Source organism: Tenebrio molitor, chromosome 4, assembly GCF_963966145.1.
Source record: "Tenebrio molitor chromosome 4, icTenMoli1.1, whole genome shotgun sequence".
NCBI classification, from domain to species: Eukaryota; Metazoa; Arthropoda; class Insecta; order Coleoptera; family Tenebrionidae; genus Tenebrio; species Tenebrio molitor.
This window is the reverse complement of record NC_091049.1, coordinates 20,436,583-20,454,309: the sequence shown is the minus strand read 5'-3', so window position 1 is coordinate 20,454,309 and position 17,727 is coordinate 20,436,583. Positions and strand designations below refer to the sequence as shown.

General features: G+C 44.0%; 2 long non-coding RNA genes across 2 annotated transcripts in view; one reads left to right on the top strand and one right to left on the bottom strand.

Moving 5' to 3' along the window:
- LOC138128122 (uncharacterized) overlaps positions 1-17,727 on the top strand; it is a 197,680-nt gene that overhangs the window by 27,995 nt on the left and 151,958 nt on the right. The window lies entirely within an intron of this gene.
- The window catches only part of LOC138128123 (uncharacterized), a 145,630-nt gene that overhangs the window by 110,743 nt on the left and 17,160 nt on the right, over positions 1-17,727 (bottom strand). The gene's annotated exons all lie outside the window — the stretch shown is intronic.

Here is a 17,727-nt window from a genome sequence, read left to right as displayed (position 1 = left end):
AATGTGAGTTGACAATGTTGACATTTACAAAAACAAAAAACACGCGTTTACCCGATTCCATTCATAATGCCGGAGTGACACTGCAGTCACGTGATATTCCCCACACTCTACCTTCGCCCATATTTTATGAACGCGCTCTAGAGGTTTACGGATAAAAAGGAAACCTAGGCAACGCAAAATTGCGATTATTCCACCTTAATGATGCTCATCTCTAATTGGTCAACTTCAGAATGTCTTTTCTCGGTTATCATTTGAGATAGGACTTTTTTTCTTCAAAATACACGTTAATATATTCGCCCTAAGGCTCCCTTTTTTCTCTGGGGAGCCAGTTCTGGGACACCCTGTATTTATATAAAATAATATTTAAACGATAAAGACACGACAAATATTATAAGTTCACAGATGGATGTAGGATTTAGTAAGTAATTCTCAATTATATGGATTCAACAATTCATCTATTGGAAAAATTTGGGTAGGTAGCAAAATGTGAAGCGGAAAATGAATAAATTATCATAATGATACCGTTCGGAGACGCCAGCCACCGAAGGTTCCAAGACTGGAACCAAGTTGGTCGACTCGCGCGAACAGCGAGCCGACCAATCAGAGCCGGCGAACGGCAGGTCGCAAACACTGGAACGCGATTGGCCGACCAACCAGAGTCGACGATCGAGCGCCTGTCCGATCGCCCGGCACTATAAATATGGGACATTTCGCCGCTGTCAGTCAGTAACCGAGTACTGTGGCCAAGCGCCTAGCGCGCCACTTTACATTCGGGAGGTCCCGGGTTCTAACCCCGGTGCCGCCTGACCAGGTGTGGGTTTTTTTCAGAGGTTTCCCCACACCATCACATCGTGGTATGTCTCATATCACAGATAAGGCGAATGCTGGGTCAGTATCAACCTCTCAGTACCTACCACCTTCCTTCCGCACCCATCCTCACCGTACCCATCCCGAATCTTCCCGTCAGTGTGGCTGAAAAGGCTGAAAGCCTCAGCAGCCCGCCCCCCTTCGGGGGGGAATGAAAAATGTACCGTTTCCTTCCGCTGTCAGTCAGTGGCTTGTGAGACATCAATCAGAACACATCGCTCTCCGAGTCGCTCCTCAAACAAAAGACAGACTGCATTTTTTTCCTTCCCCTTTTTATTCCTCACCCCTCACCAATAAATTCGACGAAATTCTTCGTCGCACTTTTACAAAAAAAGACTTGGGGAAAGATTGAATAAATTACTGTTTCTTGGTTCTGTAGATATCAATGAGTGGTGTTAAGTGTTTTTTTTGTTCGACACTGTCAGAATTTGAGAATTTTCTCCTATGTGAACGGATTTTGATAAACGTCAACACTTGTCAAAACGAAACGTCAAGTTAATTTTAAAGTTTTTAAGCTATTTGGAGCCTTTAAGGGGCTCGTCGAACAAAAAAACGTTGTATTCAACTCGTTCGTGTGTAAATTGGGTCTTTTTTGACATGAGTGGGCCAGTTTAAAACGCGAGTTAAACGAGCGTTTTAAAGGCCCACGAGTGCCAAAAAAGGCCCAATTTACACACAAACTCGTTAAATAAACTACTATTTGTTTTTCAATATATAGTTTTTAAGCGTTTATGTTTACTTTTATTGTTTTTTTTTTTAAATTTTGAATAAAGTTTGAATTACGAGGCATTGTTTTTATGTAATCTACCTCCTTCGAGACGAAGGACGACGTTACGAAGGTCCCGCTGGTGAAGCCGGAGGACAAAGACATGGACAAAGGCATCCAAAGGGCTTTCCGGGAAAGATACCCCGAACTCAGATTCGTTGAACGCGAGGTGGACGTGGTCGAGAAAACGACCAGAGTTAGGTCCCAACTACCTGGTGAGGTAGTGAGGCGCAAGGTCGTCAGGATAATGCACGACGGTACGGAGGGGGACCTATGGAGTAAGCTCTGCGAGCACAGGAAAGAAACTGAGAGCGACGGGAGGGTGACCATGCATCATGTTAATTGCATGGGAGTGGAGCGCCTGAGGAAGATGGTTGAAGCGGTCTTCCACGGAACGGAGACGACACTGTGCATCTACACGACGCAGGTGCTGCAGTTAATGCGGACCAGCATTAACTCGCAAGAGATCGGGGTCAGCGTGTCGTTCAAGAGAGCGGCCGAGAGTTGCACGAAAGACAAGGCCAAGATAATCTGGCACGAGCCCAAGAAGACAATCATGTTGAGGGACGTTGATAATGTGGTCTCCGAGGAAGAGATCCGAGAGGCCATCTGTGCAGAGGAGGGCGACGATATTGGACAGATAGAGGTCCGAATCAAAAAGCCGAAACAAGGTGCAAAGAGCAGGAAGACCTACGCGATGGGCACAGTCAATACCAGAATGGCACAGGGGGCACCTAGCGACGGACTGTAAGAGTGACGTCGAGAGGAAAGAAGAGTGTTACAGATGCTGGGGTTCAAACCACTTCGCAACAAACTGCTCAGAGGAGGCGCCGAATTGCTATTCGTGCGGGGAGTCGGGCCACCTGGCCAGAAGCACGAGGTGGAAGAACTACAAGGCGGCGGTCGAACAAATGAGGCGGCAGGACGGAGAAAGGAAGCCTAAAAGGCGTACGTCTCAGTCAGCTGGGCAGGTTTGACAATCAGCCCGCAGTAACCTCCGAGCCTCTAACACCGAGACACCAGAGAAGACATCGATCTGAACGCGAAGGCCTATATATGGGGATCGAGGGTAGAAGATAAGAGAAGAACCGCGCTGGCCGACCTGATAGCGGAGTTGGGCATGGTGACTATGAATCAAGGAGACGTGCGTACTTTCGTTCCTGGAGCGAGCAGCTCCATTATCGATATCACCTTTGGGTCGCCGTGCTAAAGATCAGCCGGTGGATAGTCACCGATAGGGAATGTGGGAGCGACCACCTACTCACATTACCTTCACCTTGGACGAGGCACCAGGGGAAGCGGATACCCTCCATTACTGTACGGCCTGGCGATGGAACGAGGCTCGGAGAGGACAAGTTGCTGCCAAACTACAGAGGATGCTCATCTCGTGGGGAGCCTAAAACGAGGCAGGACACGCCAGGGGGGCAGGAGAGAAGTCTACTGGTGATCACCTGAAGTGGCCAAGTACCGTGCGGGTCTGCAAAGAGCCCGCCGCGAACTTGAAAGGGCCGTCAGAAAAAAAGGGTCTGACAAACGTTCGATTGAACAGTTTATGGCTGCGATTAAAGTGGCGAAACAAGCTCCGTAGAAGGAGATATGAAAGTCCAAAGCCGTCGCATGGGAATCCTTGCTGGAGGAGGTCGACAAGGATCCTTGGGGTAGGGCCTATCGGATCGTCACCAGGAAGATGGGTGCGAGGACTATGCCACGCGGTGGCAAAGCTGTTTCCGCCGAGACTAGAGAGACACAGACCGATGCCACCCGTCGCGACGTGTACACCGTTTACGTTAGACGAGCTGAGAGCAGCGGCGGAAAGACTCAGGGGAGGAAAGGCTCCTGGACATTTCCCGGAACCATGCAAGGTAGGAAGATTGGTCCTTATCCCAAAAAAGGAGACGGACGAAGAGGGTAGGCCTAAGGTCAGACCCATCTGCCACCTGTACGTGATGGGAAAGCTTTACGAACACCTGATCAGGGCCAGGCTTCTCGTCGGGGTGGAGAAGGGAGGACTGTCGTAGAGACAGTTCGGCTTCCGTGAGGGCATGTCAACCATCGACGCCATAGAGGACGTGCTGGTCTTTAAGAGGATAGCTCAACGCGGTTCGTGGGGGCGAAAGGATCTGTGCGCCTTTACTACACTGGACGTGGAGAATGCCTTTAGCGGGGTTCCGTGGGAGGGCATAGCCGAAGCGTTAGAGGGTCGGGATCTCCACCGAACTCAGGGCAGTGATTGATAGTTACCTCCAAGAGTGGAAACTCATGGTGGGCGATGATGCGACGGTACCAGTGACGTGTGGGGTTCCACAGGGCTCAATCCTGGGCCCCACCCTGTGGAACATCTTCTACAACGAGGTCTTGGAGTTGGAGCTGCTGGTGGGATGCCGAACATGGCTTTCGCCAACGACATCGCGGTACTATCTATGCGGTGCCGCGAGGAGCTCGTGGCCTTGACGAACGAGGCTCTAAACATAGTGGCCCGGTGGATCGAGGGAGCGTCCTTGAGACTTGCAGTCCAGAAAACCGAAGGGATCCTGCTGCTGGGAAACAGGAGGATGAGAGAGGTCAAATTCGAGGTAGCCGGAGTTGAAGTTAAAGCCCAAGAACTCCATTAAATATCTTGGAGTGGTCCTGGACAGTCAAGAAAGCTTCGCGCAGCACGTGCAGTTTGCGGCGCAGAAGACAGAGGGCGTCATAGCGGCGATGAGGGGGCCATCGAGCTGTACTAGGAGACTGCTGATGTCGGTGGCCACTTCGACCCTGCTCTACGGTTCGGAATCGTGGGGACCTCGACTGAGATACAGGAAGGACTGGGAGGTATTGACCAGAATTCAAAGGCGGGCTTTGCTCCAGATAGTCGGTGCCTATAGGACGGTGTCGACAGAGGCGGTGCAAGTCCTCGCGTGAGTTCCGCCCGTTTCACTCTTGATAGAGGAGAGAAGGGCCAGAAGAAGGAATCCGAGTCTTAGCAGGATGGAGGGGCGGCGTAGATACATTCTGAGATGGCAGGAACAATGGAAGGAGGGTATTCTTATCATCTTGGATATAAGAAATGCTAGAAAAAAAAATTGTACAATCGTACCTGAGTGAGAGGTACATCTTCACTGCGACCGGGATAAGGTAGAGGACAACGTGGACGCTGGAAGTCATGAATATAAAGCTGGCGGCTGAGAAAACCGAGATAGTCATCCTGTCACCTGTCACCTGGGGGGTGACAACGTATATCGTATGAATAATCAACAAAGTACAAAAATCAACACTGGTGAGGGAGCACCACAAACCCTCAAAGAAAATGAATCAGCCGAGACTCCGGTGAAGGTTGACATAGAACAGCAGACGCCCAGGAAATCTGAGGAACATACCAGGAAGAAGATTTTTGGACGGCTTTCCGTCCAAATTTCGCCGCCGAAAGAGACATCCACCCCGGCAGCACGAAAACCGTCCCCGGGAAACATGAGCATACTCGAGTATAAGTGGGATCATGATAAACACAGAACGGTCAAGAAGAGACGGCTTGAGGAAACGTCCCTTGAAGAAGAGCTAGTGGAAGTTGAGAAGGCGAGAACCCTGCTTGTGAGGAAATACAAGCAGCTGCTGACGAGGCTCGGGATCCTTCCCAAGGCGCTTTGTCAAATCGTGAGAGAAAATCACAACACCAACAGGAAGATTAAGGAAGTCTCCAACAAACTTGAGAGCACGGTAAGCCAGATGACCACCGAGGAGATGCAAGAGCTGCTACACATGCTCGGGCAAGGCGAAAAAGGAAAACGGCACCTGAAACACCAACACCGCATTGCGAGACATGCAAAAGAATGTACCAGGAGGAGCAGGAGGCATTGAGGATAAGGGTCGAGATCTGGAGCGTCCTGACTAACAGCCCGAGTACGAATCATTTGACGGAGATCGTCAATGCGGACTGGCCCGACGATCTCTTCAGTAAATCGAAACTGGTGGAGGGGAGCATCTTCTCTCCTGTAAATGACAGGGACGTCATCGTCTTAACGGGGACCAAAGACATTGAGGAAAAGCCAATTATAAAAGCGGTAATAAGTAGGCAACCCCACATGGAGAAGCCCCGCTTTGGGGGTCCGCGCACGAAAACGCAAGGGGAGCAGCTTTGGCAGATCTCCTAGCCCAGTGTGACGTGACAGTACTCAACAGGGGTAACCAGGCTACATTCGTCGGTGCAAGCGGCAGTTCAATCATCGACGTAACGTGTGCTTCCGCCGGACTCGCCCAACGAGTGGGAGAGTGGAGGGTGGAAGAGCAGGAAACGTCGAATGACCACCGTCCCATCACCTATCGGCTGCTCGGCAGGGAACCGGTGGCGGTCCACAGGGGAGCGGATTCGAGATGGGAGTGGAGAGAGGATCGAGAGGAAGCTCTCGCCCTGGAGTTGCGACGGCAACTCGAGACGCTGCAATAGCCCACGCCGGAAAATGTGACCGAGGCCATCGGGCATGCGTATGACACTGCCCTGAGAAGGGGACGACCGCCTGAGGGAGGACGCAGGCCGGTGTACTGGTGGACGCCGGAGGTGGCATCCACGAGGAGGGAATGTCTCCGGGCCAGGAGAAAGTTGACTAGGTCGAACAGACAGGGCCAAAACCAACGAGATGCTCTCAAACATTACAGGGATGCATGGAAAGCGTTACGGCTGCAAATCCGAACGGGGGAGCTGATCCCGAAAGATGACGGGACAGAGGACCGGAAATTCAGGCCCATATGCCTCATTGACACATTGGGGAAGGTACTTGAGCATCTCATCAAGGCCCGACTACAGAAAGAAGTAGACGAACGAGGAGGGCTGTCGGACAACCAGTTCGGCTTTCGGCAGGGTTGTCGACGATGGATGCGATCGAGGAGGTCCTGAAGGTGGCCAAACTTGCAAATTCCGGCTCGTGGGGCCGAAAGGAGTACTGCGCGTTGGTCGCGTTGGATGTGGAAAACGCGTTCAACACGGCCTCGTGGAAGACGATCGTGACGGCGATGGACGCTTTCAGCGTCAGCGAGTACGTAAAGGAGATGGTCCAGACGTACCTGACCGACAGAACGTTGACGGTGAGCGGAGAGCTCCGACGAGACCTGGCCGTGATGGCAATGGCGGCAACAAAAGAAGATCTGCAGAACCTGGTGGAGCGGGGTTGCGCCTGGCCGCGCGAAAGACGGAAGCGGTCTTGCTGACCGGAAATAGACGACCTGGGAGAGTACTTTCCACCTGGACAGAGAAGAGATCGTTCCGAGGGAGTCTATTAGATACCTGGGAGTACGATTCGACCGTAATACGACGTTTGGGGCCCATGTGGAAGGGCCGCTGCAAAGGCTGGGAGGATGGCAGCCGTTCTTGGCCGCATAATGCCCAACGTCGGGGGCGCCCGTAGTTCCAGGAGAGGACTGAGAGGAATGTTTAAGTATGGACGTGTAAACCGAAACAGCGATAGCGGAAGAAGCGACACTACTAGCTGGGTCGTGGAGCTGCACCCCGGCGCACGTGTTCATTTTATAAAAACTGGGCGCGTGTACACAACCTGGAGATGTCATACGATCAGGGATTTCCTACTAGTCTCAAAATGCTTTAATTGTCAATGCTTCGGGCATATAGAAAAGTGTTGCAGCGCGCCGCAACAGTGTGGCTACTGTGCGAGCACGGACCACGAGAGTAGAAACTGTCGACACAGGGAAGACAAACGAGCGCACAAATGCGCAAATTGCACAAGAAGTGGAATAAAGGACGCAAACGACCACACAGCGGAGAACATCTGTCCCATCTATCAACATCGAGCTCAAGAAGCAATTAATTCCACACAATACGACGTTGATGGTTAAAGTCAACGTCATGCAAATCAACCTGCAAAAATCCCGGGGCGCGACGAACGAACTAGTGGGACAGATGATTAACAATAATATAACGATGGCTCTAGTGCAAGAGCCCTACACATGCAAAGTTACAGATGTGTACAAAATTCCTGGCCTTAAAGGTCTAAAGTACATGGCCCGCAGCGACGACAAGTTCCTGTCGGCTATCACATACAATGAAGACAACATCAGCCCACCTTTAATGCCACAGCTGTCTACAAAAAACATCGCGGTAATCTCGGCAAAAATTGGTATAACCCAAGTCTTTGTGGTAAGCGTTTAACTGCCACCCAGCTCAGAACTGACTACGGATTTGCCGACGTTAAAAAGAATTTTTACAGAGACGGCCATACATTTTTTATTGGAGGCGACTTCAACGTCCGCTCGACGTTGTGGCATGACCACCGAGAAAACAGCCGGGCCCCAACCCTCGAAGAATTTATCATTAACAACGACCTGGAAATAATAAACAAGCCAGGTACCATCCCGACTTTCTGCTCGCCCAAGGGAAGCAGTTACATTGACTTAACCCTAACATCGCAAAACGCGGCCGACGACATTAGTGGCTGGTCGGTGGTTCATGACATCGCGGCATCCAACCATAATGCCATCAATTTCACCATTGACACAAGCCGAAATAACCCCGGACAGCAGACAAAGGCTCCTGACTTCGTCATTGACTGCAACCACATCACGCCAGATGACATTGCAGTGGAAATGCAAGAGTGGAAAGCGAAATTCGATCGCGACTTTCCGACGCTGACCACACCAGCACAAATTAATGCAGCCATAGTCTCTCAACAACGACATCAAAACCCGCATCAAAAGAGGCGCAAAGAGGCGTAGATACAGAAATCGACCGGACTGGTGGGCGGACGAAATTGAGAGGTTTCGTAAAATCTACATGAACAAGAAAAATCTCTTTTACCGCAACTGCTTTTGGGAGTATTCAAAATACCTGCACCGGCAAATGACAGCAGCAAAAAACAAATTCGCCGAGAAACTTAGAGCAACCAGACAAAGAAGCTGGCAGAAATTCGCTGAAACTGACCTGAAAACAAACCCGTGGGGCACGGTAATACAAGGTAGCGGCGGAGAAATTTCACCGAGCCGGGGTCCTAAGCTGCTTTTCCAGGGACGACGCGACAATCACCGTAACTCCGGAGCAGATAATCAACACCTGATAGACAGTCTTTTACCTGATGACGACCCAAGCGGAAACGACCGTATCCAAACAATGGTACAACGCGACTACTACAGCATTGAACCAAAGGAGGCCGCCGACGACAAATTTAACGAAGAGGAGCTGGATGCAATTGTTAGAACGCTCAATAACAACAAGGCGCCAGGCCCCGACCAGATAAAAGAAGAACTAGAAGAACAGGAAGAACAAATTAGTGAGACACCCATTATTTCTAAAAAAAGTAGGAGACTAGAGATACAATCAAATCAGAAGAAACTTCTATCAAAGCAAAAACAATCAAACAATACAGAAGAGGCAAAACGAAAATGGAAAAAGATGGACAAAGATGAATATATGCCTGACTACAGTTTTATTGAAGGTCCTATTGAAGAAGAATTTAGTAACTGCAATTCACCAACCGACGTCTATTTACACTTACTCGGAGAAGTAATTGACAATGTGGTGTACCAGAGTAATCTTTATGCAACGCAACGGAATAAAAATTTGAATCTGAAAAGACAAGAACTGCTCGCTTTTATTGGTATAAACTTTATGATGGCTTACCATCGTTTGCCGACTTGGAAACATTATTGGAACGGCAGTCCAGATTTAAGCTTACCACTGATAGCAAATTCTATGTCTAGGAATAGATTTGAAGAAATTCTACGGTATTTACACTGTAATGATAACAGCCTTATCCCGCGTGACAACAAGGATAAAATTTATAAAATAAGACCAATGGTATCAACTCTAAATACTCGATTTCGCAAGTGTTACAGAAACACTCGCCGAACAAGCATTGACGAGAGCATGATCCTCTTCAAAGGAAGAAGTAGCTTGAAACAATACAACCCAATGAAGCCGATAAAAAGAGGGTACAAGCTTTGGTGTCAGGCTGATCAAAATGCGTATATCTCTGATTTTGAGATATATCAAGGAAAAAATGAAAATATAGAAGAAGAATTTAGAGAGTTTGGCTTGGGTGAACGTGTCGTATTATCACTGACAAAACCGGATTGGAATCAATATAAAATAATATATGCAGATAATTACTTCATGTCCATTACATTATTGGAAAAACTTCGTTTGAAAAATACATTAGGTTGTGGAACAATTCAAAGCAAAAGGAAGGGTTTTCCAACAAACATGAAGGACGATAAAACCATGGTGAGGGGTGATTACGACTACCGGATTTCTAATACTGACATCAGAGTCTTCAAATGGAAGGATAATAGAATTGTGAATTTTGCATCAAACTTTCATAGCACCCAAGAAACCACTGTGAAAAGGACACAAAAGGATGGTAATCGCATAGAAATTAAGTGCCCCGTGGTTGTTAGCGATTATAATAAATATATGGGAGGCGTTGACAGAGCAGATCAACGTCGGGCTAACTACGGAATGAATCGTAAGTCTCGAAAATGGTGGCATAGATTATTCTGGGGTATGATGGACATTGCTTTTGTTAACGCACACGTAATCTACAACAAACTTTTTGAAGAAAAGACCACATTAGAATTCCGAAGCTCTATTAGCCTTGGATTCATAATGACTAATAAAAAAAAAGAGGTTCATCTGTTGGGTCCATCGCAAAAAGAAGGAAGTATAATTACAGCGTCCCCGAAGACATTCGACTTGGCAACAGGGGTAGTCATTGGGTCGTTTATGAAAAAGTACGGGGCAGATGCGAATTGTGCAGTTCAAAAAGTTTGCAGTCTAGACCCCACAGCAAATGTTCAACCTGTGGAGTTTTTTTGTGCTCTAATGAGAAAAAAAAATGTTTTTTGGAGTACCACGACATGTAATTGGTCTGTAATAAATAAATAAATTTTCTTTGAAATGTGATGAATTCTTGTAGTCAGTTGAAGCTCTAATATATAATATTTTAAAATTAATTAATTATCACATTTTTTGTGATTGTTCCTGACGAGACTTTTAAGTCCAAAATTTTGAAAATCTTAAATGTTGGATGGAAAAATTCAAAAAAATTCACTAGTCTTAGATGAACACCCACAAAAAGGTTAAAATGAAAAATTAAAGAAAAAAATGTATTATTCTATGGTTGGGCACTAAAGGGTTAAATTTCACAAAAATCCGTTGGAAAATAACCGAGATATTAGGCTCGAAGTCTTAGCTGCGACAACCTGTAATATTATAAGATAAGACCAATCAAACTTCATATTACCAACTACAAAACAATCACCACATTTTTTATGTGTACTCACCTATAAAACACTAAAGAACGAGATGGGCAGCATGACAGAAAGAGATGCATAGCACTTAAATTTAGGGACACCAACATCAAAGTGCCGCCGGTTGAGTGAAACATCTTCTTACCTCCCTAATCTTTGACCAAAGAGAGACCACCACCACCAGTGATCATCCACGGTTTTGTTGAAAATTTGAACGATTTAAAACAAATTCTTTACCGCAACATAGGAAAAAAGTGTACTATTAAATTTCCTAGGAAAAATACCACCATCTATACGCAGAAGAAGGCGGACTGGATCAAGGTGAAAGAAATTTTGTCCCAAACGGAAACGAGCTATCATTCCTTCACCCATAAGAAGGAAAAGACGCCTTCGTCGGGAGGGGTCTGTGTCAAAACCCAACGGCCGTAGAAGTCAGAGCTGCACTAGAAGAGGAACATAATCTCGGTACTGAAAAGGTATATCAAATGCGGGGAACAAAACGCCCCTCATTTCTAGTAATAACAGATAAAATAGTAAGAATCAGCATGTTAGAATCAGAGGTCCGTTGTCGTTTGAACACCCGCGTCATGTGGACGCTGTATATAAATAATAAATTAATCACCCAGTGTCACCACTGCCAGCGCTGGGGGCACACGCAACTTCCAATTGCCACGCGGCAGCTCGGTTCCTTAAGTGCGCCGGGCCACACCTTACTTACACGCACACGGAATTCGTGCCACAGGATAAAATCAAATGCGCCAATTGCGGCGAAGGACACGTCGCTAATGACACTAATTGTCCAGTCTACCAAAAGCGTGTAGAAAATATCAATTCAAACAAAGAACAACAAACCCTTGTTAAACCCGCGGAAACACTCGTACTTGCCCCCATACCGGCCACAAACCCGTGGAACAAAGATAAAACTGAAAATCGCGGACAAATTGAGCAATCGGACAAAACGCCTGAAAATTCCCAAAGCGCGACCGCGACCGCCACCGGACTACTACTCACCGAATTAAAAAAACTAAACGAATTAATCGATATTAAAAAAATTAAAATGACCGTGACCGAAGACAGCAATTTTTATTTGGATGTGATGCAAAGGGATCAGATATTTTACAGAAAAGTGCTCTTGTCGGATGAATGCACTTTTAGTAACAACGGAATTTTTAATCGAAACATTCACTGATATTGGAGCCAAGAAAATACTAGAATAATTTTCAACGGAGATTTAGCGTAAATGTATGGTGCGGTATTTTGGGTGATCGGTTGATTGGGCCATTTTTCATACACGGCATCTTAAATCAAGAAAAATACCATCAACTGCTAGTTGAATATATTGATGACTTTTTGGATGAATTGCCCCTTGCAGAACTTGATAGAATTGTTTTTCAACAAGATAGGGCTACCCTACATAACGCTCGCATAAATGTTAATTGGTTAGTGGAGAAAATTGGGTCGTTTAGGAGAAAACTGCAGTTGTGGACAAGAAAAATTAATGAGGATGGCGGTCAAGATTGTTTCCCGAAATTGCACCAATACGCGGCCTCTCTAATGAGCTCGTTGTCTCATAAGACTTGCTGTCCCTTTTCACGGAACACCTTTCGAAGCTTACTGAATGGTTTGCAAAATACTTAGTGGAAGGTGGATCCAAAATCCTTTTCATTCTCAACTCCACCAGAATTCACTTCGCAAGAAGAAGAGAGTCTCATTGAACCCTCTTGCGACAACAACCTTCAAACAAAACGGTGTAATTCCGATTTAGTGGAATTTTGGATAACGGTCAAAAGTGAATATACAACTCTTAGTTTAAAAGCGATGAGGATTTTCATTCCCTTTGCAACATGCTATTTATGCGAAGCCGGATTTTCAGCTGTAGCTGCAATAAAGAGCAAATATCGCTCAAAAATCAATGTGGAGCAAGAAATGAGAGTGGCAGTGTCAAGCCTTATTCCGCAATTGGCACTCGTGGGCCCACTCATTCCAAAAAAAGCCCAATTTACAAACGAATTCGTTAAATAATAGTAGTTTATTTGACGAGTTCGTCTTTTGGGTCCAATTTCAAAAACTTGTATCCCGTCATTCAATATTTGCTTTTTCTAGTGATCAAAAAGTGATGCCCATGCCATAATGTCCCAGCATAAATCCGGAATACCTTTTTCCCATCCTAAACAAGGAAAGAAACCTAAGTACGAATTCTTTAAAAAATATGAATTTAAACAAGATCTAAATAATCATATTTATCGGCTGAACGAGAGCAACAAATATTTTACCATGGCAAACTTGTACAATTAGGCCAAAAATGAAGTGGGCTATATCGGAGGCTTGACAACATTCAGATCTATTGTTATAACAACGGGTCATGGTTATAAAAAAGTAAATAATCGAAACATCTTAATTGAAAGTCCGAGGTTACAATCATTAAAAATTAAGTTTCTGCGGAAATATTTGCAATATAAAGAACAAAATGCCTTATTTGTTTTTTTTTTTTTTTGAATGAAACGAAGTTATACCAAAACGGTGCGCCAGTAAGACGGTGGTTAAACGAAAATGACAGGGGGGGCTATGCCTAAAAAAATTACAGCCAGAGGGTAAGCGTTTTACCGTTCTCCACGAAGAGTGCAAGTTTGGATTTTTGAAAGGTTGCAAATTCCTTTTAAATATTAATATTGATAGTTATGACTATCACAAAACGATGAACGGGTGTTATTCCACCTTATTTAAAATAATTCAAAAAATGGGTCGAAGAACAATTAATTCCATCGCTGCAATGCCAGTTGCCAATTCCGCTAATTTGAAAGAAGAATCTAACGTAAAATATGTCGGAATATGTCGGAAAAAACGAGTTGTATTTTTATCAATCTCTTAAATCAGACAAAATTACATTAGCAGAAGAAGTTGATTCAGATATAACGGACCGAAATAGTTCTGTCGATTTTGAGTCTGATTAATTAATCACCCTATTTATAAACATGTATTTTTGTTAATTTTGATACTTAGTTGGCTAAATATATATACCTATTTTTATAAGAAACATTTGAATTTCTGTTAAAATAATTAGAATTGCTTTAGATTATATTCATTTTTATTGTTGGTTCACATTTAAAAATAAAGTTTTTCTGTTGAAAATTCTTTTAATGTAACTTATCCCCTCTTCCCACCTGCTGTAAATTATATTATAAAAAGTCTTAAACATATCCCATTATTGAACCACATTTCTTTTTTGCTTAATAGCATTGTTATTTGGCCGTAGAATGCTGTTAAAATCATTTACAGCTGTTGTACTAGCTTGCCACACTTCATGACCAACATAAATTTCACATTTAAAATACAAACTGTTTCTACTTCTCCTGAAAAATTTACATATTGTTACTTATCCCCTTCTTGCATCAGGGTCTTCAATTACAACATATCTATCTTCATATTTGCGGTGTAATCTACAAAATCTGGATTGATTACAGTTAAAGTTGGATTTATGCCAGTTTTTGTGTCAGGAACGGCCACTATTAGTACAGAATTCTCATCCGGTTTGAAATTCCCGCCAATTCCAAATGGGGCCGCCTCAAGGAGTAGGAATCGGTAAGAAAGATCTCCCATTACAGACACGTGTAAACTAGTGTCACCGACGGTAAAATAAATCCAATGAAGGGCTAGCCAGGGATCAATCGGGTGACCCTCCACTTTTTTTTGGTATTTTTGTTTGTTTATAAGAAAAAAAAAATAAAGAAAAACACAAACTACTCATTAAAAATTTATTGGAAAATTAAAAGAATTTTCACCACGCATATCCTTAAATAAATAATCCCAAACAATTCCTCGACGCCTTTCGAACTTCTGAACCCTTGTCCTGTGACAATTTGGCGCACAACGCAGGGCCACCACCATTTCTTGAAAGAAAGCATCCCTCCTTACGAGTCTCAAGAGCAACATCACAAAAAAAAAACAGAAAAAAAATGGTCACGTGGAGACACGTACGAAGAAATCCAATTACAAGAGGAAATCGAGACCGAGCGGCCGGCCGACATGGTGACCGAGATCACCAACCTTAGCACGCCGGGGACACACAGGAGCGACACGCCACCGTCATCGATGACAAGCGAAGTAAGTGCCCTGGTTAATTACGCACCCTCGCGGCATCGAAAGCCGAAACAGCGCCGCTCCCAGAATTTCACGGTTGGGATCACGAAGATCCGACTACATTCCTGAACCACGTGGTAGCAGACGCAGCCCCCGAAACCCGGAAGGATCCTATCTTTGAAGAATTGGATTTTTACTCTCCAGAGTTTTACTTATTTGTGGAGAAAAGTTAGGAGCATTGGATTTAAATTCATAACTCCAAGGGCCTTCAATCAGGATCTCTTGGAAAATTTCTTTTCCTGCGTAAGGGGCTATGCCGGAGCAAATTCAAAACCCACTCCTACTTCATTTGCCCACACCACTGAGGCACTGCTGGTGAACAATTTGATCTCTCCCCGTGCCGTTGGAGCCAATTGTGAAGATGATGGGTCACTTTCATATTTGGACAACTTGCAAACTTTTTTGAATAATGAAGTTGCCATCACAGAGACTCCTTTGGTCTCTCTTGTGGCCCTCCGAAAATTAGTGAAAAAATGTACGCAAACTGGTTCCATACTAAATATTAAAAAAATAAGAAAACATTTAGTTCATTGGGTTTGCAAACAATAAGCAGACACGGTTTCATAAAAGTAGGCCGATATTTCTGACGTTTTGCCATAGTTAGTACAGAACAGGTACTTTTCCTAAACCACCAAGGTCTCCATGATTTGAAACAATCGAAAATATACTTAAAATTAGTTTCAAGCCAAGCAGGGCTTAATCCCCAAATATGAAATTCAAATTTTTGTTGGGACACCTGTGTATAGATTTACCATGGTCCAATCCCTAATTCTCCCGATCAAAGTTTGGTTCTGTAACTGGTTTAACCGAGAAATTAATAAGAACGACATTCTTGATCAAACTTTTTTTTCACCTGGATGGCTACATCAATTCACAGAATTATCGAACTTGGTCTAATCAAAATCCCCCTGCGACCTTCTGCCTCAAAAATCTAGTGAAAAAATCATTTTTATATACATATTTAGATGAAACCTGGATTTTTCAAAAGGGTAAACCTGTTCGGCGATGGATAAATGACGATATGAAAAGCTATCCCGTAAGGATAGGGGGAAAAACTACTATTTTACACGCTAGTTTCACTTCAGGTTTTTTGTCAGGTTGTGACTTATTACTGGAAAGTGCAAACAACGATTGGGACTACCACAAAACCATGACCGGAGAACTTTTTAAACAGTGGACGCAACAGCAGCTTATTCCTGCTTTGTCCAATATTGTAGGAAAATGTGTGGTGGTAATGGATAACGCGCCATACCATTCTATGCGTATGGACAAACCTCCAACATTTTCTTCTACAAAGAGACAGATGCAGCAATGACTGACTTTGACAACAATTTTACGAAAAACAACTTTACGTTTTAATTCGACCATATCAACAATACGGACAAAAACGTTACGTAATTTTCGAACTTTTACAGCTATCAGGACATGAAGTTCTTAGGCTTCCCCCATACCATTGCGAATATAACCCTATCGAAATGGCACAGGCGAGGTGTAAATCTCATTATGACAAACATATAAATTCGCAACCCCCATCGAAAGACAGGGTTGTTAATTTATGGAAGGACACTTTATCTTTATGTACAACAGACTTTTGGACAAAATGCATTGAACATTGTGAAAAACTTATTAAAGACCACTAGACTAGACTTATGGGTGAATGTATTGTAAACTACCTATTACAATTACATTAGAAAAATATGTTTCAGAATCCGAAGATAACTTGTTTTCCGATTCTAATGAAATTATTATGGAAATAGAGGAAACAAGGAACAAAAAAAACTATAGATGTTGTTTTTACAAAATATTTCGACAGAGTTGATACAAGAATATTTATATCGTACTTTCGTTTTCACAAACCACTGATTGAGAACATTTGTACATTACAATGAAAATTGCACGACACTTAAAAATAGCCAATAGAAAAACAGAATTCGGTGTCGTTTCTATAACAATATTGAGATTTCCTGGAAATTTTTTGCACCTAGCTAACCCAACATGAAATTAATAAGTGGAAATTTTTTCAGCCAATCAAAATCATTTATTTTGTTGTTGTCTTGGTTATGGCTCGTGAACTAATTTTTCTATTGGTCTTTAATGAGTGTCGTACGATTTAAAAATTTATAATTTAAGAAGCATAATGTCCGTGTCGTTGCGATTTTCTTACCGAATATGCCCTCGTGCATTGATTAATATCCGGAAATAATCAATGCACTAGGGATATTATAAGTGAAAATCCTGATCAATACATACACAATACATAGACAAATACTTGTGGTGTTTCCCTAGTTTGCAAAAATTTTCGAAACTGAAGTACCAATTTGGGGACATGGTGCGTGATCAGGTAAAAAATAAATAAAATACCCAACCTAAAATCAGTCATCAGTCAAAATGGATCTACGTCGTCCACTCACGGACCAGGAGCTTTTACATTTAATACAACAAGGCTTATCAGATACCCAGGGTTTCAGCGACGACAATGGCGAAACTGACGAGGATTCCCATATTAAAGAAGGAAATTTAGTTTACTTGCGATTTCATGAAATAACTTGGGATTATCCGTTGAAGAACTCGACTAATTCGCTGCGGATGAAGAAAATGTATTTGAGAATGATGAAAATGTCGATGATGAAGGCCAAAAAAGTGAAGTTTCAAACAAGACTGAAGGAATAAAGTGAAACAAACTTATGTGTCGACGAACAAATGATATCATTCAAATGTCATATTAATAT